Source organism: Choloepus didactylus, chromosome 12 (genome assembly GCF_015220235.1).
Source record: "Choloepus didactylus isolate mChoDid1 chromosome 12, mChoDid1.pri, whole genome shotgun sequence".
In the NCBI taxonomy this organism is placed as follows: Eukaryota; Metazoa; Chordata; class Mammalia; order Pilosa; family Megalonychidae; genus Choloepus; species Choloepus didactylus.
The window spans coordinates 8,433,444-8,458,125 of record NC_051318.1 but is presented as its reverse complement, the minus strand read 5'-3'; positions in this window follow the sequence as shown (position 1 = coordinate 8,458,125).

Sequence of the window (24,682 nt, the reverse complement as noted above, 5' to 3'; positions counted from 1 at the left end):
GTTCTTATATTTAGATCCTTGACCCATTTTGAATTGATTTTTGTATATCATGTGAGGTAGGGGTCCTCCTTCTTTTTTTGTAAATGGACATCCGGTTTTCCTAGCACCATTTGTTGTAGAGACTATTCTTTCCCAATTGAGTGGTCTTTGCCATCTTGTCAAAAATCAGTTGGCCATATATGTGAGGGTTGATTTCTGAGTTCTCATTTCTATTCCATTGGTCTATATGTCTATCCTTGTGCCAGTACCATGCCATTTGATTACTGTGGCTTTATAATAAGTTTTAAAGTCAGGAAGTATGAGTCCTCCAACTTCGTTCTTCTTTTTTAAGATGGCTTTAGCTTTTGGGGGGTCCCTTACCCTTCCATATAAATTTTCCATTTCTGCAAAGACAGTTGTTAGAATTTTGATTGGATTGCATTGAATCTATAAACTGCTTTGGATAGTACTGACATCTTAATGACATGTAGCCTTCCAATCCATGAACACAGAATGTCTTTCCATTTATTTGGATCTTCTTTGATTTCTTTTAGCAATGTTTTGTAGTTTTCTGTGTAAATGTCCTTTATGTCCTTGGTTAGATTTACTCCTAGATATTTGATTCTTTTGGTTTCTATTGTGAAGGGACTCCTTTTCTTGATTTTTTTCTTCTGATTGTTCATTGCTTGCATATAAACACTACTGATTTGGGGATGTTGATGTTGTACTCTGCCACTTTGCTGAATTCACTTACTAGCTCTAAGAGCTTTGTTGAGGATTTTTCAGTCCCTTCATTTCTTACTTTGGGGAAACCAAGAATCACATGAACCAGAACTGGAACCCAATCCCATCAGTATCTAGTAGTTTGAGGCTTGGCAGTCCAGCTAATGTTACTCTTGGGTAGAGAAAGAAATAGATGCACAATTATTATTTTTTAAACAGTAATTTTTTTACTATAAAGTGATCATAGTTTAAGTCACATTATTTAGAGCTTTCTCACATTTTCATCATTTGATAACAAAAATGGGACATCTGGCATTTTTTGCCTGATTTTTATTTCTCAATCTGGAAGAGAAATTACATTTTATTTCAAGAGATTGATCTGGTATTTCCCTTCATGTCTTTTTTTGCTCTTGTTTCTTCACTATTTTTTGCCACTGGTCTATTTTAAAATTTATTGTTTCCACATTTTTAAAAACTTCATAGAATACTTTTTAGTTATGAGAGAAGTTGATTGTTTTCCAAGGAATTAGTGCAGCTGGTTCCGAGGATCTGCCTTGCATTTATCTTACTGACAGGCAATGCTCCTTGTGAAGAAATCTTCCCCAGACCTTGTCAATTTCAGAACAAGGGATATTTGGGGAGCAATTTACTCAAATATAGTCTTTATTTAGGAAAAAATAAGTTCTCTGACTTCCTAGTTTCACACCTCTGGTATCTCTAGTCGTCCCTTTATGTCTTAAGTCTTGCTAATGTGGCTATCTGTTACAATATTCTTGTTACAATACCTTGCATTTATATAATGCTCTACATTATCACAATTTTGAGGGTTAAGAAGCAGTCATCCAATGAGATTAAATACTGTGTTCTTGACCTACAACTAGGTGTAGTGGGACCAATTCAAATGCAGGTTTTCCCAAATCCTTGCCCTTCCCAGGATCCTCTACTGAGACCTGACATATAGTAAGTGCTCAATAAAAGTTTGTTGACTACAAGAGTAAGTTGGTAATTGAATCAAATTGCACTAAAATATATTTTATGCTCTCTGGGTAATCTCTAGTTCTATCACTCTGGGATACTTCAATCAATCAGTTGGTTAAAATTTCCTGTTATTTCTTAGTGTCTGTTAAACGAACAGATTCTGATTCACTGGCAGCTCAGGAAATTTTTTTCATTTAGAGAAGTTTCAGAACACTCTTTTCAGCCAACCAGCTACCAGGAAAACATGAAACTTTGGCCCGAGGAGAATAGGGTTAGAGATAATGAAACACTCAGTGCCAGTCCTTTCTCACTTCATCTGGAGCCCACGGCATGAAAGAGTGAAAACGTCAGTCAACCGGCAAAATGCTATTTTCTGTTGTAACAAGTGTCCCTCTCTTTCCTGATTTTTAAGCATCCCGAGAACTAAATGTTTCTTTTACCCTTTTCGGCTGTACACGTTGGCATTCTAGAGACATGGCCTTGGTCACACAGAGCCTCTAGCACTGTACTAGGCACACATTGGGGATTAAGACCTATTGTTGAGAAAAGGAATTAAGATGCCAAGGTCTTCTGTTGAGCTTAGGTCTGTGCTGAGAGGGAAACAGGAAACCTATTCAGCCCTTCATCTAAATGACCAGTCTACACAGCATCAAGCATCCAGATAATATTTGGGAACGTCCCGATACACCACCACCACCACCACCCCGCCCCCGGTTCCCTCTCTTTCTTCCTGTTTCTCTGTTCTAAGCCTTATCTAATGAACCCACTGCCTTCTCTCTGCTCCAGGAGTGTTCTTGGCTGCATTGGTGGTAACTTCTGAATTGGAACCCACCGAATCCTTCCACCTTGCCTCATAGTTCTTCTCAAATTTCAAAGCCCCCAAAATGACTTTGTCCCAACTAACACTCTCACTAAAACGCACAGGTCTTGTAACTTCTGGTTTTAACTCTGGCGCGTAAAGAACCTGGAAGTCATCACTGCCATTGGAAAAACTAAAAATCAATGACTTTTCTTTTTCTTGGACCCATCAGAAAATGGAATTTGCAGGGTGAACTGCCAACCCCAACCCTGGAGAAAGTGAATCCAGAGATTTACAACCTGGAGCAGAGGCCGCTGTGGCCTTGAGCTGGTGGAAATACTTAAATGGCAATTTTAATGAACTGCTGGAGGCTGAGTCTGGACTAGTATGAAAGTGAGAACCTCCTGGGCCCTCAGTCTTAGGGCTCCCACCCCCAGTATTTCATGGGCTTCGTCTCCAAGAAACCCTCTCAGTCCTCACAGTGAAGAGCTGAGAAAGATCCTTCATGGCGCTGGCAGGGGAGGGGAAGAGTAAACGCTGTGAGATGCTCTCAGAACCTTCTTCACAGCAAAGACTATCCAGGGAAAGGCTTCGCAGAAGCTTGTTCCAGAACCATGAGGGAGGGCAGGCTTTCCTCTCACTCTAGTCTCCCAGGGCTTTCCTGTCTAACCCAATGCAGGGGTCAGGGAGGCCACACAGGACAGAGATACGGGTCCACTAAATGAGCATTACTGGAAGCTTATGGAACATTCTCTCTTCACCACACCCTACCACTACACCAACAGGGCTCCAGTAGCTTCAAGACATGGCCTCTCCATAGGAAGGAGTATCTAGGGAAGCCCAAAGGAAACAGGGTGACAAAATAGGGGCACTAGGATCATTGGAAGCCTCTGGCACCTGTAGCTGCTGCAAATTAAACAAAACCCACTGCTAGCCAGATTAGCATAAGTCTTCACACTTGAAGTCTATTTCCTCGGCTTCTCTTCCCTTATACAACATTCTTGTTTTCAATGAAAAATTAGAAATTACAATTTTTGTAATCACACAAAAATTACACCAAATGACAAGAAAAAGCAGTCTGAAGAGACAAAGAAGCAGAGCTAGCAAGGGCAGAGAACTTTGGAATTATCACATAGGAATTCACAATAACTAATACGGTAAGTTAATATGGTGAGGGCTCCAGCAGAAAAAAAAAAAAAAACAGGCAACAAGCAACGACTGATGGATAATGCAAGCAGAGAAGTGGGAAGCCTAAAATCAAAAGTAAATGCTGAAAGTCAAAACACTATGACAGGAGTGGAGCCTGCTGTGGAGGGTGCACCAGGGACCTACACAGCCCAGGGAGGAAGCAGCGAGTTTGAAGATAGGTCAGTAGAAACTTCCCAAACTGAAATGCAAAGAGAAAAGAGAATGGGGGGGGGGGGGGGCGATGACCAGATCATCCCAGACTGTGGGACAAATGTAACATATACATAATTGAAGTGCCAGAAGGAGAAGAAAGAGAGAAAGGAACAGAAAAAACATTTGAAGTAGTACTGGCCAAGAACTCCCCAAACCCAATGACAGGTACCAAAAACAGATCCAGGAAGCCCAGAAAAGACCCAGCAGAAAAAACCCTCCCTCTCCTCCAAACTACACCTAGACACGTCATATTCAAGCTGCAGAGAACCAAAGACAAAGGTAAAATCTTTATAGAAGCCAGAGGGAGGAAGCCTCTCTCAAAGAAGATCAAGGATACAAATTTCAGTGGACTTCCCATCACCAACCCTGCAATCAAGAAGAAAGTGGTGTGAAAAATTCAAATTGTTGGAAGAAAACCCCAGTAAACTAGGATTCTCTATCCAGTGAATTATTATCCAAAATTGAAGGAGAAATAAAGACTTTCTTGGACCAACAAATTCTGAGGGAATTCATTGCCAGCAGTCCTGCCTAGCAAGAAATGTTCAAGGGAAAAAGAGAAGTTATATAGGCCAGAAAGCCAGATCCACGTAGAAAACAAGAGCATTAGAGCATGAATAAACGAGGGTAAAACAAATTCCTTCATTTTGCTCATTCTTAATTGATCTAAAAGATAACTGCTTGTCTAAGGTGGTAACAGTAACAATTAATTGGATTATAATAGCATATGAATACCTGAAATGAATGATGGCAAACATGGCAGAGCCCAGCAGGAGGAATTGGGAATATTCTGTTATAAATAACCTGAAGTATGGGTGAAGCAGGATAATGTTTTTTGAAGGTGGACATAGAATATTTAAAAATATATAATATAATCCCCAGGTCAATGATTAAAATTTTATTTTAAAGACGTATAATTGATATTCTAAAAGAGAAGGTAAAAAGCAATGCCCAAAACCAGAGAAAGCAGAAAAAGAAGGCCCTGGCAATGAATCGGAAACAATTAAAAACATGGTTGATATTAATCACTTTAAATAAATATACCAAAGAAACCTTGAAGAGAAAGGAGAGAAGTGACATGGGTCAGGGATTCAAGCCAAGGAACCCCAAGTCTCTTGACCCCCGAGGGAAGCAAGCCTTCCAGACTCCAAAAGCACCAGACAACAGATGCCTGTTGTTTAAGCCAACCTATTGTGTGGCATTTGTCGTAGCAGCCTGGAATCCTAAGACACCAATTAACACTGAACTTTCTGTCTCTTAATTTCCCCATTATAATGTGGAAATGACCTTAGTAGCTACCACAGAGGGCTGTCTTAAAGGTGAGTGCATGCAAAGCAATACATAGATACTATTGTCATAACAAGTAATATGTTGGATTACTACAAGAGTTTTAATTTTTTAAGTGTTTCCAAATCTATTCTATTTGACTCTCAAATCAATCTTATAAATTAAGTAGGGAAAATATAGAATATTAATTTTTTTTCATCTAGTTGAGGTAACTGTTGCACAAGCAGTTAAGTGGCTTAGGTGGTTAAGAACTAGTTTTGCATCTGATTCTAGCACTCACCAGCCATGTGGCCTTTAGCAAGTAACTTAACCTGTCTGTGCCTCTGTTTCCTCATCTGTAAAATGGGGATAAAATGGTATTTACCTAGTAACATTGTTTTGAGCAATGAAAGAATTAATACAAGTAGAACCCTTATAATAATGCCTGGCAAATCACGAGGACTAGTTGTTTTTATTGTTGCTTTTATTAGTTCTCCACTAACTGGTTTTATTCTTTCCCTATTGTCCCAATGCTTGGCATAGTACTTGGTACCTAATAGGGGATCAATAAAATTTTGTTCAATGGAATACCGTAGGATTTCAGAAGAGAAGGAGATCATGGAGACCTGGGGAAACCCCAGAAGGTTTTATGGAGGAGGTGGGGCTTGGTTGACTTCACAGATGGCAGGAATTTAAATATGTGTTGGAAAATACAATGGCGTTTTTATTGGTTACAGAAAAGAGATTGTATAATTACACATTCCTTTCCTGGATTTAACTAATTCTATATTATATCATTTAATTTCATCCATTTCTTATTAATTAATTGCAAAACCTGTTCAAAATACATTATAAAATGTGACTTTATGACATTGATATCTTTTATGTGTTTGGTGTGAAGTCCAGTTTGCATGCTCGGAAATCAAACTACATTCATCATTATCATCATCAAACATTATGAAAAAAAATCAAACCAAAAGACTTTAGGGATATCATTCAGCTGTATTATAAGATATAACCCACAATAATTTCACAGAGAACTTTCCTTTTCTCTGCATTTTATTTCTGCTAAGTGAGTCCAATTACAGAATAATAATAACTGGTGTTTCTGTTCATAGTTTGGGGCTTTTCTTTCTTTTTTTTTTTTAAGGATCTCTCTGTTTAATCTGCCTGGAGTGAAACTTCTTCTTCAACTGTCAAAGAAACTGAGTTATTAGTATGGTTTACATTTATCATTTGCTACCAGCCTGGAGTAACTAGACTTCTTTGTTCTCCAGATATTTGCCATTGCCTGTGGGGGGACATTAAGCATATTGTAACATAATTAACACTGAGAGCTCTTCAGAAAGTAAAGAAGGGTGCTTTCTTTTTTTTTTTTTTTTTTTCTTGTTAACTCTGTAGCCATTTCCACACTACACGACAAAATCCAAACAAAAAGAGGAGAGTAAAGCATAGGCCTGGGCTGGACATTTGCTCTCGGATCGCCCGGTCATTTCTGAGTGTCCAGATGATGGACACCGAAGCATTTGGGGTTCATGCATCAGGCTTGTCCTCTTGTTGCCCTCCTTGTTGTTGCCCCCTACAGACCCCTCCCACTCCTTCCAATTCATTGATAACTTCACCAACTGAGCTCCTTCTTCCTTTGAGAGACCGAGATGCTGCATCAGTTGTCTGTGTGGAGGCTGAAGTCGTTAATTCGACATCTTGGCCTCCCAAATCCTTGGGCTCTTTGCTTCCAATGATCTATAACTCATGGCCCCTCTGCATCATCTCTGAAATCTTTGAAGCCCCCTCCCCGGTGACCACATCCTCTCCTTCCAGCTCAGCTACCCAGAAGAGCCAAGCCAGAAATTCTTGGACCTACCAAACCACTTTTCCACCATTGACCAGTTTTCCTGAGTCCCTTCTTACGTAGCGCAGATTCCATGAGTCCTGATTGTAAACTTAACCCCTCCCTCCTCTTTCCCTTTACTGGCCTTGCAAAGCTGAACCCTGCTTAAGCCCCCTGTCCACCTGCCCCACTGCAGCAGCTCAACAATGCCAGAGCAATTACACAATTTAGTCGGTTAGACCCTCAAATGAGCACTCAACCCTGCCCAGCACTCCCAGGGCATTTCTAATACATTTACTTGTGCACTCTCCAAAATGACAACTTCATATCATCTGCTCCCTGCTCAACTGTGCTCAGCACACACAAACCATGTCTAACCCTGCAGTCTTTGCTTTCACAAGTGACCTGGCTTCATACTTTATGAAGAAGACAGAGAAGGGGAAGGGGAAGGGGAAGGGGAAGGGAAGGGGAAGAAGAAGAAAAAAAAGAAGAAGAAGAAGAAAAGAAATAGAGGAGTCAAGAAGGTACAGAAGTGTCTCACTTTGCCTGGTCTCACCTAGATTAAGCATTTTGCTAGTGACTCAAGATAGAGAATACACTTGATAAAGTATAACTAAGTAAATTTACATTTTTATTTACCCAAATTCATGAATTGAAAACATGAAAACTGCAATAAAGGAGGCTACTTGGCAATGTCTGAAATTTTGTCAACATATTTTTAAAATAGGTATTCATATCTAGTTGAATAAAACTTTCTGGTGTTCTACGAAGGATCAGTGGCAACTAGAAGATGATCTTTAAAGACTCGGGCTCTGTTCTTGGACGAGGACCACAAAGCCAGCTTGTCATATTCACTGATGCCATGAGGGTGGAGACAAAAGCTAATAAGTTGGATTATAAATATTGAAAAATATTTTTAACCTGCTAAAACAACAGGCTGAAACAAGACAAAATTTAGTGAGAATAAATATAAAATTCTTCACTTGGGTTTAAAAACAGATCTGTGAGACAAGTACAGGATGGATGACACTGAATTAACAGAGAGAAGTGTAAAGATAGTCTTGCATTAATATAAAATTCAAGTTCATCACAAAGAAAGCAATAGACCCACTGTCCTACATATGGGCCAGACTTGAACTGGAGGACTGAGTTTAATTCTGGAGATTTCATTTCCAGAGAGAGAGATGTAAAATCCTGAGGGCATCAAATGGAGGGGAGGCAGGATCCTGAAGAGTGGAAACTTGGTTGAGTGTGGAGAACAAGGAGGCACCTGGCTGACAGGTAGGTGTAAGAGGACTTCCTGCTGCCACTGAAAGACCAACCTGGTGTCTGCTGAGCTTGGGGTTGAATCCCACCTCTGCCAATTACTAACCTTGTGAACTCAGGAGAGTTTCTTGTATTCGTTTCCTAGGGCTGTTGTACAAAGCCCCACAAATTGGGTGCGTTAAAACACCAGGAGCTGATTCTCTCACCCTCATGCAGGTGAGAAGTCCAAACTCAAGGTGTCAGCAGGGCCCCGTGGCCCCTGAAGGCTTGAGGGGAGAATCCTTCCTTGCTTCTGGGATCGTCTGGGAGCTGCAGACATTCCTTGGTGGTGGCAGCCTCACTTCAGCCTGTGCCTCGATGTCACCTGGCCATCTTCTCTGGGTCTCTCTGGGTCCTTTTCTGTCTCCTATGAGGATGCCAGTCATTGGATTTCAGGCCCATCCTAATCAGGAGGGTGTCATCTCAATCCTTAACTAATTGCATCTGCAAAGACCCTCTCTCCAGATAAGGCCACATGCTCAGGCTCCAGGTGGACATGGATTTGGGGACCTATTCAACGTACTACATCACTCAATGTCTGCAAGCCCCAGCATTTTTTTCCTACAAACGGGGGATAATAGTAACACCTGCCTCATGAAGAAGGTATGAAAACCCAATGAGATCACTCATTTGGAGCAATTGCTCCATTCCTGGCACATCATATATGCCAAGAAAATGTTAATCATTGGGCAAGGGCAAAGCTGGCAGAGATGTGGGAGAAAAACAAATGGTTATTATACAGCCAGAAATCTGTACTTTGGAAATTCTATTCAAAAGGTGTGTCTTTATTTTACTGAGCTGATTTAGGAGTTAATTTTATCTATTTTAGTACTAGGAAGGGGGAAAAGTTGCAGGGAACTATTTTTTCCCCACAGGTGGGAAGCGAGTCCCTGAAGGCAACAGGTGTCGCAGCGAGAAGACACCAAGGGGAGAGAAACACTGGGAAAGGTTGTCAGGAACTACTTGGTTTCCATCCCCCAGTGTCTCTTCTTGGAAACCTTCTTCTCTCCTACCTTGAAGATACCAGTTTTGTTTCTGCAGCCGAGGCGTTGGCTGATCTGCTGCATTCAGGGGGCTGGATCCCGGCTTTGGGACCGAAAGCCATAGCCCGTGGAAGAGGCTTGAAACCATGGTTTGGCTGGAGCCCCTTCTGCTGGGCAGCTCGTCCCAGGTAGAGCTGTGAGCCTTTTCTGAACAGCTCAGGAATTACATTTCAGCGCCTACATCTCCTACAGGCTGGGAGCTTTGGCGAGCATCCTTCTCACTGGCATCAATCATGTTCTTTCTAGAATTGCCCCAGAAGAGAAAGTAAAGTGCTGACCCCTCATCCTTCAGGAGGAACCCACCCTGCACACCCAGCCAGCTGCCCACTCCTCTTGTCCCCCTCTCCTCTGCCGGGTGATTGCAAGGCTGGTTTCCAAACTTCTGCCCTCCCCTGCACCTTCACCTCCCAACCTCTCTCTCTCTTTTTAATTGCCTTTCTTGTCTTCCTGAGCCCCTGTAACCTGCACTCTCACCCTCTTCTGTCCTTTAAAATCAGGCTTCCTAACGAGTGGTTCCCAGGGACAAGTAGACGCAAATACCGGTTGTGTCCTAGCTCCTCCGCTGGGTGGAGGCGATCCTTTCATGATTATGCTTCGTGACTCACATATATGTCACAGAGATGCTTTTGTCAATAGCAAATATTGAATAAGAAATAAAGAAGAGTGGTCCCCACGTGTCCTGTTTCCTCATTGCCTATTTGCCCAAAGCCCACTGGAATCTGGCCCTCTCTCCCGCTGCACCACTGACACTGCTAATTTTCAGGGACCAATGGCCCCCTCATCCCTACAGTTCCATTCTCACTTCCCTGGAATTCCCTGAGGCATTTGATGGGATAAACCCCTCCCTAACTCTTGAAACACCTTCCTTCCTTGTTTTCTGGGCCACTGCTCTCCTTCCTAGTTGGCTCTTTTCTCAAATTCTCCCCCCAGATCTGCAGCAGATGCTCTCGGTGGCTCATCAGCCCTCCTTCCGTCCTTCTTCTCTCAAAGCGCCTCTGGCCAGGCCAGGCAAAGGGCTCCAGTCAAGGGAGCCGCGGCGGATGCAGGCACCGGCGCCCGGGAGAGCGTGGCTCTCCTCAGCCTGGGCCCTGGCCCTCCCTTTTCCTACCACGATGCAGGCAAATGACTGGAATTGACCCAGGAAACTTGTGACCAGGAGCTAAAGGAAATACAAATTAGAGAAATTTCTGCACCAATTGAATACCCATCTAAGGACTTGTTATGTGAGAAGAATAAACCCCCAATTAAGCGTCAATAATTCACGTTTTCCATCACTCTGGCAAACGCATTCCTAACTGGTAGACCCTCAAATGTTGCTATTGCTTTGGTTTCTACCCTCGGTTCCTTCTTTTCCACTTGTGGCACCCTCCCTGGGTGATCCTACCAAACCTCTGCTATCGGGTGGTGACAATGCCCAACTTTTGCCCCGCTCCTTGTGGCTATCTCGGGAGGATTTCAATTCCATGTGTCCAAGTCTTCCCTTACCAATTGCATGTCCTGTGCTCTTGGTTAATCCACCCAGTCTCTCTGACAGGGAGAAAATAATCATGAAATCCTCCATCTCACTCACCCCGCCACCCCTTTTCCAAGCAGCCAATCCAAACTCAAGTCAACTGTCCCTCAAATGTCCCTCGCAGCTCCCTCTTCCCCTCAGCCCAGTGCTCTCTGCGTCCAGGCCACCGCCATCTCTTTCGCAGACTGCTGCAACAGCCTTTGTGTTGCCTCACAGCCTCCAGCATCAGCCCTCACACATTCCCTTTATCCAAATCAGGCATTTACTAAGCACCTGCCATGTATCAGGCACAAACTGGGACCCATCAATATTGTGGTTAGAGAGCGAGTTTCTAGAATGAAGTCAGTCTCCACACTGCCCTGCTGAAAGCCCCACTGGCTCCTCATGAGCAGCAGGTTCAAGCCCACGCTCGCAGTAAGGGACCCGGGTCCTCGGCTCTAAGAGCTCTGCGTCCCTTTCAGACTCATTCCCCTCCCATCTGTGGTTCCCAAGCACAGCAGGATGCTCCATCCTCTGAGCCACTGCCCTGCACCCTCTGCCAGGGATGCTTTTCCCTTTCCTAACTCCTTCTGATCCATCAGCGCTCGGCTTAAAATGAGGGAAGCCATGCAGAAGGGACGGCCTGAGAGGGCACATGGCCAGATCATCCACTCAAGGAAGAACTCACCTGAGGTTACAGATGGAGCTCTCTGATAATCCCACATTTTTAGTTTAAAAGGCTGCTTTAAATTTTTATAAAATATGTTCCTTACAGAAAAATTTAACAGCAAAAGAACATAGAAGACACCCTTGGTCCCTCCCCCAGAAAAGGTGCTACCATTATGGAATGCTTCTTTCCCATCACGACCTCAAATTGACACACTTTGAATCCTTATGATTTTTCAATGGTTTTAAAGAATCTTGGCATCTGTCTTCTTCATTGGCTACGAAATATTTCTTGCATGACTTCCAATATTGCTAAATATTTTGTTTCCGATTTTTGGTATTATAAATTATGCCGCACTGAACATCTATGTGCACAGAGCTTTGTCTGCATTTCTGTTTATTTTCTGGTGATAGATTCTTAGAAGTTGACCTCTTAGAAGAGATACAAAGATTTTTAAAAGACTCCTGATGCATATTACCAAATTGTTTTCCTGAAATATTAGGCCAATAACCACACTGCCATATTAGAGCTCAAGTTTCACAGCATCCTCACTAGAATTGAGTATCTTAAAAAAACTGTTTTTAATTCAATTTTATTGAGATATATTCACATACCATACAATCATCCAAAGTTTACAATCAGTTATTCACAGTACCATCATACAGTTGTGCATTCTTAAAAAAAAAATTATTTTTGATTATCTCATTTTGGAGACTATCTGGTTTTTATATTTAAACTTCTTTGTTTATTAGCTCTGTTTAATTTTTTTGTGTGTGTGTGTGTTGTTAGCTATTTGTGTTTCTTCTTTGTGAGCTGAGTTGGAACCAACCAGCCTCAAGATACAAAATTGAACTAGGAAAATGATTCATTCACTTGTCCATTTAAGATTACTGGCCATTTGACAAGTGTGCCAGTTTGGATGTATTATGTCCAGAAGAAAAAGCCATGATCTTTTAATCCAATCTCATGGGATATTGGGATTAGGTTGTTTCCATGGAGATGTGACCCACCCAACTGTGAGTGACACCTTTAGTTAGGGTGTGACCTCTGATTGAAGGTTTCCATGGAGGTGTGGCCACAACCTTTCAGTGTGGGCCTTGATTAGTTCACTGGAATCTCATAAAGGGGGTCACAAACAGAAGGACCTACGAGCTGCAGCTTACAGAGACATTTTGAAAATCGCCATTGAAAGCTGACACTTTGGAGAACGCCATTTTGAAATGCAACCTGGAAGCAAATAAATGCCAGCCTTGTGCCTTCCCAGCTAACAGAGGTTTCCCAGATGCCAATGGTCTTTCTCCAGTGAAGGTGCCCTGTTGTTGATGCCTTAATTTGGATGCTTTATGGCCTTAAGACTGTAACTTTGTAACCAAATAAAACCCCTTTATAAAAGCCAATCCATTTCTGGTGTTTTGCAAAATGGCAACATTAGCAAACTGGAACATGTTAAGCCCGGTTTCTTAAAAAAATACATGAAAAAAACACAGAAAGAAAGACTTATACCAATTAATTCACTCAACATTTATTGACAGGATATTATGTTCCAGTTACTGTGCTAGACACAGAATAGAAAGATGAACTAACATATTCTTACCCTCAAGATGCTTACAAGTTAGTACAGATGGGCAGTTTCATAAAAGGTGACAAAGCAGAGTGATATCTGCTAGTGAGCTGAAAACTCAGGGCTCTGTGAGTTTCACACTCACACTACACCACACACACACACACACACACACATACACACACACACACACCATATCACATACTCACCAAGAGTAGATAAGTTGCTAATGTACCTGGCAATGGATAGGATTGTGGAACGTGATGCACTGGGTGTTGGGATGGCAATAATTTTGTTTTAGGTTCAGAACCAAAGAAATATTTTCATCACCATTGAGAAGGCTAACCCTGTCTTTGTTTATCTTCCCCCAGACTAATATGGCTTCAGAAAGCAAGGTTACGAAAGCATTCAGGAGCTGAAAGTTTTGATGAGTAGGAAGTCTGATATATTTTGCAGGCTCTCTTCTGGATAGCAGCACATAGCACACATTTGGCACACCTTCTGCCCGGACTCACTGTGCCTGTGTGAGGCTGCTTCTCCCAACTTCACTGGAATTCATTAACCGCCATCTGGAGATAGGGTTAGGGGACCTCACCTTATCTAACACATGCAAAGCCTTCTTATTTTTCTGTGGTACGTGCAGCCTGCTTGTTTCTCAATAGAAGTACATAAACCCTTTGACAGAAACCTTATACCACTTGTATAGATTTAGTGGCATGGAATTTCTTTTCTTTTGCCTTCTTATTTTATTTCTTTTTATCCATATCTGTAAAATATTTTATACATATTTATTTTATCCCTATATTTTCATCTGTATTTCATTTTACTTATTTTGATTCTCTCTAAATTCTTTACAATCTGCCTTTTTGCTTCATTCTTGAATCATTTTTTTCTATAAAGATCATTTCCCCTTTCCTCAAATGACCATTACTACATGGTTATCAGGGAAGGCTTTCAGAAACATGAAGCAAAGACCTGGGAATTCATTATTAATTTTTACTAGCTTGTGCCTGCTCATAACTTTTTAGAAAATATAAAGTACATAATCTTAAATTGTGTATTGTAAAATCTACCTCTTCTCACCTGAGAGTTAATAATCTACAACATAAAATAGCTTCCTTAAAGAAATGGCCAAAGGTCTGAGTTTGGTAAAATAACTTTCTGGAGCTGGATGATTCTCAGACTATTCAGAATAAGATTCTAAATTGAATGAAGGATCACACATTGACCATTTAATGCAAAGATGTTTGTGTAGTCTAGTAGGTGCAGATGTTGACTATCTATGGTGTTTTACATGGGTAAAAATATGATATTGATTACCAAGATAAACCAGAGATAAATAAATGCAGTTAGGGGAAATTTCTTCTGACATATTTATATAATGAGATTTAAGCTTCTGCTTGTAGCTTGAAGCCATATATGTAATAATCTTTTGAAAGGTTTATTGATCCTTCTGGGAGAGAGTAATTTTCCCCACAAACTAAGAAATAATACCTTATGGAGGGAACATCTGTTAATCATGATTTTTTTTTTTTCCTTAATTTGGGAATCTTTAAATGGCAAAAAGAGAGCATTAACCATTAAAAGAAACATTAAGACATCAACAGATAAATGAGTAAAGAAACTGAACAGAAACTACACAAAAAAAGGAAATATGGTGTTCTAGTTTGCTAATGCTGCCGGAATGCAAAACACCAGAGATGGATTGACTTTTATAAAAGGGGATTTATTTGGTTACATAGTTACAGTCTTAAGGCCATAAAGTATCTAAAGTAATGCATCAGCAATCAGGTACTTCACTGAAGGATGGCCAATGGTGTCCGGAAAACCTGTTAGCTGTGAAGGCATGTGGCTGGCGTCTGCTCCAAAGTTCTGGTTTCAAAATGGCTTTCTCCCAGGACATTCCTCTCTAGGCTGCAGTTCCTCAAAAATGTCACTCATAGTTGCACTTGGGATATTTGTCCTCTCTTAGCTTCTCTGGAGCAAGAGTCAGCTTTCAATGGCCATCTTCAAAATATCTTTCATCTGCAGCTTCTGTGCTTTCTTCAAAATTTCCCTCTTGGCTGTAGCCCCTCTTCAAAACGTCACTTACAGCTACACTGAGTTCCCTCTGTCCGTCAGCTCATTTATATGGCTCCAGTGATCAAGGCCCACCCAATGGGCTGGCCAGCACTCCATAGAAACTATCCAATCAGAGTCATCACCCACAGTTGGGTGGGCGCATCTCCACAGAAACACTCAAAGAATTACAATCTAATCAACACTGATAGGTCTGCCCACACAAGATTACATCAAAGATAATGGCATTTGGGGGACACAATATATTCAAACTGGCACATATGGCTAGAGAAATGGAGAGGAAAGAATAACGGTTTAAAAGCTAGTGGCAGAATAACTTGGGGTGGGGGTGGGGGAAGCTGCATTTTCTTCAGGAAAGCACTGATGGGCCATTTCCGGTTGTGAAAGGATTGCACTAGGGCGAGACCAAGCTGAAGTCAGAGAGGGTTAAAATGGGCTCTGAAGGCAGGCGCCAGGTCTGAGGGGGAATGAGAAGTTTATGGAGGAGGGGTCAGGAAGAAACGGGGTCAGCAAGGAGGAGAAGGCTGGCATCGGCACAAAACAGGAGTCGGGGAGAGGACCCTGGCAATAGATGTGGTCGCTGCCCTTTTACAAATAGCAAGGCCTCAATGCCTAATACTTAATTTTTAAGTTCTTTGCCATCCTAAGTAGTTTTCTTTACCTTCCTCTGCTATCCCTGATTTGAAGAGCATTTGAGGGAAATCAAGGAAAAGAGAGCAGACTGATGAGAGCGGCTGTGTGAGGGAGGAAATGAGACACACCTAGAATTTCACTGCTGCAGGAAATTGGAACAAAAAGCGAGGAAAAGAAAAATAAGCCCCCAAATCTCCAGACAAGTCGCAGTTTCTACCCAAAGCAGCTGAAGCTATTTTGATTGGAACATAATGGAAAACCAGGTAACGCCAGCACATTGGAGAACTTGCTGACATCGCTGCAGCTAATGTGAAGGTAACTCGTTTACAAATTAAAATAAGCAGCAGGTAATATTTTAGCAATCAAATTAGGGAGGAAAAATATTAATGATGAGATAGAGTGCTGGCCAATTGGTACCTGAAGTACTGAAGGCACTGTAAATTGGATCAACCCTTCAGGAAAGCAATTTAGCATTCATATATCAAGAGACATAAACATGTCAATATATGTTAGCCAGTAATCCTGCAGTGGAAAGAGATCCTAACAAAATAATCTAAACGTGAAAACAGCACCATCGTTTATACACATTAAACACTGGAAATGAAATCTTTTTAGAGAACTCTTTGATCCTACTGATTTGCCTTCCTTTCTCCTAAAATCCCTACCGAAATTACCAAAGAAGTAGTTTTTTTTAAGAAGAAATTCCTGAACCAGCTCTGAAAAATTGGGGATGTTACTATACCAAGGAAACAATAAATTCGGAATAATTTCTAGACTGTATACTGCAAACCCAAACAGGTCATTCACATTTTAAGAGAGCGAAGGAAGGGAGCACGTAGGAAATGAAGGGGCAGACGTTCCCCACAGGGGTCCCTGAGTGAGCCCCAGAAAACCTTGAAGACGGCAACTGAGGGGCTGGGCTCCAGGGCAGGTGTCAGTCCAGGGGAGGCAGGAAAATGTCCATTTTCCTTAGAAAACCCCTGGGCAGGCATCGGCCCGGCCTGCACGTGACCCAGGTCCAACATGGGCTCCAGATGGCACCGGCAGTGCCAATTAGGGAAATGAAGGCAGAACCCACCTCGCCTGGGCTGCAGCAACCACCCAGGGGCATGGACCCTGCAAAGCCCCTGCTGCCCGGCCAGGATGTCTCCCGCCTCACTGCAGCTGCTCCAGAAATTTCCAACCTCCTTTGCCCCTCTCCAAGCCCTCCACACACCCACATTGGTTGGTGCCAGGGCACAGATGAGACTGCTGGAAACAAGCATTCCCTCCAGTGAATTCTTCTTTTCACACTTGTCTTCTTGATCAGCTCCTCCCTAACACGCTACAGCCACAGAAACCTCGCTGTGGGAAAACAAAACTTTAGAAAACATAAATCATCCTCTTTCATTATTGACCGAGGGCTGAAAGGTTTAATACACAATCTCACAAGCAAACCAAAGCAACCCTCTTCAAATCCTGGCAGTGGACAACCACACATCTCCCTCTCTAAAGTTAAATAAAAGGAAAGTACTAGATAAATAGCAATATTCCATGAAAGGATAAATCAAGATATTGCATTAAAGGATAACTCCATTCTGCATTTGGGGGTTTAATGCTTCGTGGTTGCCATCTTAAAATTCTTAATAATTTAATCTCTGAATTTGTGTTTTATAAGTGATGTCCACTGGGCCAATGGAGTGTTTATAAGTGATGTCCAGGGACAGCGGAGCATACGCCCAGGGCTTACAGCAATGGCTCGTGCACATTCGTGCCTCCCACCATCACCTGCCTCCCCATGATGGCTTCTATATCATCTGCTCTCTGGCCCCTGGTGTCCTGGACCCCACCCAGCCTCACACTCCATCACCACCCTCTGCCCCCGGCAGGGTCCTGGATGGGCATATGGGGAGGGTCAGGTGAGGCCTGTGCTCCACGACATCTTAGGGTTGCAAGGCAGTGGCTGTCCCACCATGGGCTGGCAGGGCCACAAATGTTCAGTTGGCAACTTGGAGGGGGCTCTCACCCACCCCCAATTTCAAATGTTTCCCAGTCTGGAGCCTGCAATCCCTTGGACACTGCACATCCACGGTGGGTTTGGTGGTGGGCCTCCAGAAAGGGGAGACAATTTGATGGGTAAAAATGAGTGGTTAGTTCTTGTTTTAATGAGCCCTCTCTCCACATGGTCTGCCCTCCCCCTGATCCTTTCAGCCCGGGCTACCAACTCATAAAACAAGTCAAAATGGCAGCTGATAGAAATTTACTCAATTTGTTTTGAGCCCTTTTTCTCACAGTCTTGACTCCATTCTGCTTGTACTTACTTTCTTTCCCTGGCTGCAGACAATATTTCAAATCTTAACCCCATCCCAACCCCTGGTTATATTTGCTGCATATTATTTTTCAAGTTTGATGTTTTAGACTTAATTTGTATGTGTGATAAGTGTGTGCAAATGCATATGTTTGTGTGTGTGGAACAATATAGATTTACATTTTCAGAGGTGCTTTAGTTTCCTAGGGTGCTCAAAACAGATAGCATGTCAGTGGCAGAGAGATTCCAAAAGGAGCCGAGAGGTCACTCTGGTGGGCACTCTTACGCACACTTTAGACAACCCTTTTTAGGTTCCAAAGAATTGGGGTAGCTGGTGGTGGATACCTGAAACTATCGAACTGCAACCCAGAACCCATGAATCTCGAAGACAGTTGTATAAAAATGTAGCTTATGAGGGGTGACAGTGGGATTGGGAAAGCCATAAGGACCACACTCCACTTTGTCTAGTTTATGGATGGATGAGTAGAAAAGTAGGGGAAGGAAACAAACAGACAAAGGTACCCAGTGTTCTTTTTTACTTCAATTGCTCTTTTTCACTCTAATTATTATTCTTGTTATTTTTGTGTGTGTGCTAATGAAGGTGTCAGGGATTGATTTAGGTGATGAATGTACAACTATGTAATGGTACTGGGAACAATCAAATGTACGATTTGTTTTGTATGACTGCGTGGTATGTGAATATATCTCAATAAAATGAAGATAAAAAAAAAAAAACAGACAGCATGAAATGCGTTGACTTTAACAACAGTAATGTATAACCTTTCAAGCTTACCGTTTTGAGGCTGAGAAAAATGTCCAAACCAAGGAATCATCAAGGCGATACTTTCTTCCCAAAGACCGTCTGCCCGCAATCCTCAGTTCCTCTGCCACATGGCGGGTTTCATTCCTTCCATATACTTGCTTCTGCGGTTCTCTCTCTCTCTCTCTCTCTCTGTATTCATCCCATTTATAAAGGACTCCTATAATAGGATTAAGACCCATCCTGATTGAGTTGGGCCATGCTTTCACTGAAGGAACCTCATCAAAAGGTCCTACTGACAATGGGTTCACACCCACAGGAATGGATTACATTTCAGAACAGGCTTTTCTGGGGTCCATACAGCTCCACACACCACAAGAGGGTTGCTTTTGTAGATGCTCTTCTTGTGTCTTATTTCCTTATAGTTGACTGAGAAATTACTACGGCTTTCTGTCCTACTCCATTGCTCTACCTGTCTATTCTTTTTGTAGGCAGCACTTGGGTTTCATGGTGAGAACTACTACTGTTGTAGCAGGGTAAAGACGCAGACCCTGGCTGCACAATTGATTGGCTCCTTGATCTAGAGCAAGTTCTTTAACCGCTTTAATTCTGTCACATTTTCTGTAAGGTCTGGCTGATGGTAGTGCCTACTTCATAGCATTATTGTGGAAATTAGCTCTTTTAATGCACGGTAAGTGGTTAGCACAATGCCCCACATGTTGCGAGTACTCATTAAGTGCTAGTTACTGCTGTTGATCATAATTAGCTTTTCCTTTAAAATGGATTTTGAAACCTGGTAGTTCACTTCATCATCCATCTTTTCATTTTTGCTTATTTATTTTTCCAGTAATTTGCAATTCGTCTGTAACGTTCCAAAAAATCTAATGGAATTATTTATCATCATTTTGTTAGCCCTGTAAAATAATAGGATCTTTATCATTAAAACACTGTTTTCCCATCTGAGAGCACAGCAGATCTTTCTATTTATTCAACTCTTGCATCTCAGAGAAATTTTGTCGTGTTCTTCATTTCAGCAGCTGAACACTATGCAGAAGGGACATTTGCCAAAGACATGCCCACTGTGCATGGAGGGGGGCCAAGATTTGGCATCATGCAAGGGTTGGAGTCAAGATGTAACTATAGGGACCTGTGTAGACGGTCTTTTGTGTGTGAGCTGAGAAAAGGTCCATCTTGTTCCCGCTTTAAGTTGCATTATCTCCAAGCCTTCCCTAAACTTCTGTTAATTGTTCATTAGGTCTCCATTTTGCTCCTGGGATTTAGGGCCAGGTCTGAGTCTGTGCCTGGACAGAGCCTAGGGGGGTGGGGGCAGCCTGCACAGCTGAGAGGTGAGCTGGTGGGAAGGGCAGGCAGGAGCCACCTCTAGAGGCTGGCTGTTGGTTGCAGGACACCCTCCTCCCCTAAGAGAGGGAACTGTGGACTCCACAGGGAGAACTCCCAGCTGGGCTCTGTCCCAGCCTCTACCCAGCCCAGCTTGCCCTCCCCCATGACCCTGTTTTCCTCATGGGCCTCTTTATGGACCATCTGCATGATGAATGGTGCACTCTTCAGATCACCCTCTGCAGTGGTACTAGTTAGGTCAATGGCCAAGGCTGAGAGCACCTTCCCCTATCATTCACCTGTGCTTGCCATGCAGGGTTCAGGAGAGACTTCACCCTCAACTCAGCGAGAGGAATCCCCAACCTGACTCCTGGTTTTTTTCCCCAAATTATCCCTCCCTCAGAACTGTACATACATTCAGTCTCTGTAGCTCATCCTAAGAGAGTCAAGGAAAGTCAAGTGTCAAACAGGAGGATATGTTATCCAAGTGTGCTGGTTTGAATGTATAATGTCCCCCAGAAAAAGCCATATTCTTTGATGCAGTCTTGTGGGGCAGACATTTGGTGCTGATTAGATTTGCATGGAAATGTGCCCCACCCAACTGTAGGTGATAACTCTGATGAGATATTTCCATGGAGGCATGGCCCCACCCATTCATGGTGGGCCTTGGTCACTGGAGCCATATAAATGAGCTGACAAACAGAAGGAACTCAGTGCAGCTGTGAGTGACGTTTTGAAGAGGAGCAACAGCCAAGAAGGATACTTGGAAGACAGCACAGGAGCTGCAGATGAGAGACAGTTTGAAGATAGCCATTGAAAGCAGACTCTTGCTCCGGAGAAACTGAGAGAGGACAAATACCCCAAGTGCAACTAAGAGTGACATTTTTGAGGAACTGCAGCCTAGAGAGGAACGTCCTGGGAGAAAGCCATTTTGAAACCAGAACTTGGAGCAGACGCCAGGCATGTGCCTTCCCAGCTAACAGAGGTTTTCTGGACACCATTGGCCATCCTCCAGTGAAGGTACCTGATTACTGATGTGTTACCCTGGACACTTTATGGCATTAAGACTGTAACTGTGTAACCAAATAAACCCGTTTATAGAAGTCAGTCCGTCTCTGGTGTTTTGCATTCCGGCAGCATTAGCAAACTCGAACACCAAGGTAGGGAGTAGGGCCCCCTCTGCCCAGCAAACTGAGGCCCAGTTTCTAGGGCCTGACTTTCCTATTCATGAACTGACTGCCTGATTATATCCTTTCATACAGAATGCCCACATCAGTACAGAATCTGCGGGGAGGGCCTCCTTCCAGGTACTTTAGAGCCTCCGAGGCCCATCCTGAGCAGTTTCCTTGCCCTTTGCACTGCTGATGGTGTGGTCATGCAGGGCCTGCCACAGCTCTCAGGGAATGAGAACAACAAGGTTCAACGTAGACCATTGGCCAGGCCGGTGCCCCAGAGGCCACCCAACACCCTGGGGAGATGGGCTGGTCATGTCCATCTTGACCACACTCTCCGCCAAGGGCAGCCTCTTCCTGGAGATTCTCAAGACCCTGGGACCCTCCTTGGTGAAGGTGGAATCCCCACAAGGCAGGGCAGGATGGAAGACGTGTCCACTGAACCAGGCCCCACACATACAACAGAGGGGACACTGCAGGGCAGCGAGGAAGAATGGCCATTCCGAAAATGGGTGCTGGGTGGAATGAATAACCATATGGGGAGAATAAATGAATCATAACCTCTGCCTCCCATCACATGCAAAAATCCATTTCAGATGGATTGCTCGTGAAAACGGAAAAGGCTTTAAGAAAACACAGGGGAATGTCTTCAGGACCTTGGGGTAGGCAAGATTTCTTAAATAAGATGCAGAAAGTGCTAACCATAAAAAAAAAATTGTAAATTAGACTACATTGAAATCAAGAATTCTTGTTCATCAGAAGACATCATGATGATAAGAAGTGTGTCAGTTTCCTCTTGCTGCTGTAAAAAATCTACAAATTTAGTGACTTAAAACAATACAAAGCTACTATCTTACAGTTTTGAGGTTGAAGTCTGAAATCAGTTCTCCTGGGTTGAATCAAGGTGTTGACTGGTGCCCTGTGTTCCTTCTGGAGGTTCTAGGGGAGAATCCCAGCTCCTTGCTTTTTCCAGCCTCTGAAGCCTTCCTGCATGGGTTGGTTCATGACCCCTCCCTCCGTCATCAGAGCCAGCAGCTTGGCATCTTCTCCCCTCTCTGACCTTTGCTTCCATCCTTGCATCTTTCTTCTCTCTCTAACTCTGAGCCTCCTGCCTCCTCCTTAGAAGGAGCTTTGTGATGACATTGGGCCCACCTGGGGCATCTCCCCACCTCAAGATCTTAACTTCATCACATCTCCAAGATCCCTTTGACCATGGAAGGTGGTTCCTCTACAGGTTCAGGTGTTAGGGAGGTCATTATTCAGCTGACTGCAGCTCCAGGGAAGGACAGCCAACGAGCTAACAGAGACATGAAATGGTTATCAAGGAGGTGCATATCGAAGCCACCAGTCCATAAGACTGCCCAGCCCCCAGAATGGCTAAAATCAAACAGATGAATGTCCCTAGGTGTCAGCGTAAATGTGGAGCAGCTGGAGCTCCTGGGCCACTGGGAGTGTGGGTTGCACAGACATTGTGGAGAAGCGTTTTTGTGTATCTACCAGAGTTGGACATGCACATACTCTGTGGTCCAGCAATTTCACTCCTAAGTGAGCACCCAACTAAAGTGCACAAAAGACACATCTGCAGATGTTCACAGCACCACTGTTTTCAGAGTCCACAGACTGGGGTGGCCCGGATGTTCACCTGTGATGAGTGATGGGCGGGTCAGGATATAATCATACAATTTCAGCAATGAGAATGGATGGGCTTGAGCTGCATGCTTTGGCATGGATGAATTTTGCAGATGTGGGCATCTGTGCACAGGGAAATGTGTGTGTGACTCCATCTGTGTGAAGCACAAGAACAGAAAAATTTATTGTGCTGGAAGCCAGAATGGGGGTTGCCCTTGAGGGGTTGGCAGTGACAAGAGGGAGGCAGAGGGGGAGTTGGGGGTCTCTGGGCTTCTGTTTCAAGATCTGTGTGCAGGTCACATGGATGTATTCACTATTTGAATGTGTATTCAATTGTATAATTAAGATTTGCCCACTCTTTTGTATGTTATACTTCAATAATGTTTACAAAAATAAAATAAATTGAAATAAAGCCAACTCTGGGGAAATTTTCTTTCCCTCTTCTCTGCTGCAAAATACAGTCATGACTATAAAGTGATTTTTATTAAAGTCTAGAGGAATCAGAGAACTGTCTTCTGTCTTCCCAACTTCCAATCAATCAAAGGTCCCCTAACACTCAGGGCTCCAAGTTATAGAATCTGCCTTTCATTTAATCAATAACTTAGTGAGGGGAGAAGCCAAGCTCTAAATGGTAATGAGAACATGACTGGTCCAATCCAGGAAAATGTACAGCTGCCTTCTTTGTTTTTAGACTCCCTCATTTGCAAATAGAATCAACCCAATCCCAAAGGGGTGATAATGCAATGAAGCACACACCTCAGGCAATTCAAATTACGGCTTTCATCTCTATAGTGCCAAATAATTCAGATGTTTTTCCAGATTTAGGATTAAACATAGTAATGTTTTCTACATGCATAACCATAACCATTTCCATTTCAAACAAAAAATGATGGACCAGCCCCTGCAAAGAAGCTGGAGCATTTCCTAACCAGAAAAGAGATACATTAAAGTTACCAAGTCCTTCCTGGGCAACAAAGTCTATCTCGGCCCCTTTTTCTGGACTTATTTCTACTTTCCAGAATTCTTTGTACTAAGCTACAGCTGAAATCACCTTAAAAGGTCTTGATGATTCTTCAGATAGTAAATTCTTACCATGAAGGAACCCCACAATTTTTTAACAGCATTTTACCCCGTTACCATCACTAAATTAATTGGCACCTCTGGGTTAGATACCCAAACCATAAACAAGTGCGCAAGTTTTTGAGCTAAAGAACTCAAGTGCCAGTATGCCAATTCTTCTCTCAATTCTGCAGAGTTCATTATTCATCCACAAAGTCATTCACCCATCCCTTCACGAATACTTTTTTCCAATGAAAAAGTCTCTTTTTAAAAATATTTTTATTGTGAAATATATATACAGAAAAGTGATAAGTTTAAAATACAGTTTAACAGGTAGTCATAGAGAAAATTTCAAGTATAGTATGGGTTACAGTTCCACAATTTCAGATATTTCCTTCTGGCTGTTCTAATACACGAGAAACTAAAAAGAAATATCTACACAATGATTCAGTAGTAATAATCATTTGTTAAACCCCAACTTCTCTGTTACAACACCTCCCTCTCATTTGATCATTCTCTCAGTCTTCAGTGATATTTAGGCAATGACCATTCTAACTTCTGCATGTTGAAAAGGGGTGTCGATATTACGGGGTAGGGGAATGCAGCTGTTTGATGTTCTCGAAGAGACTGTAATCTCTAAGTTTCAGGGCATATCTGGCATAAGAACAATCTGGAGGTTTTAA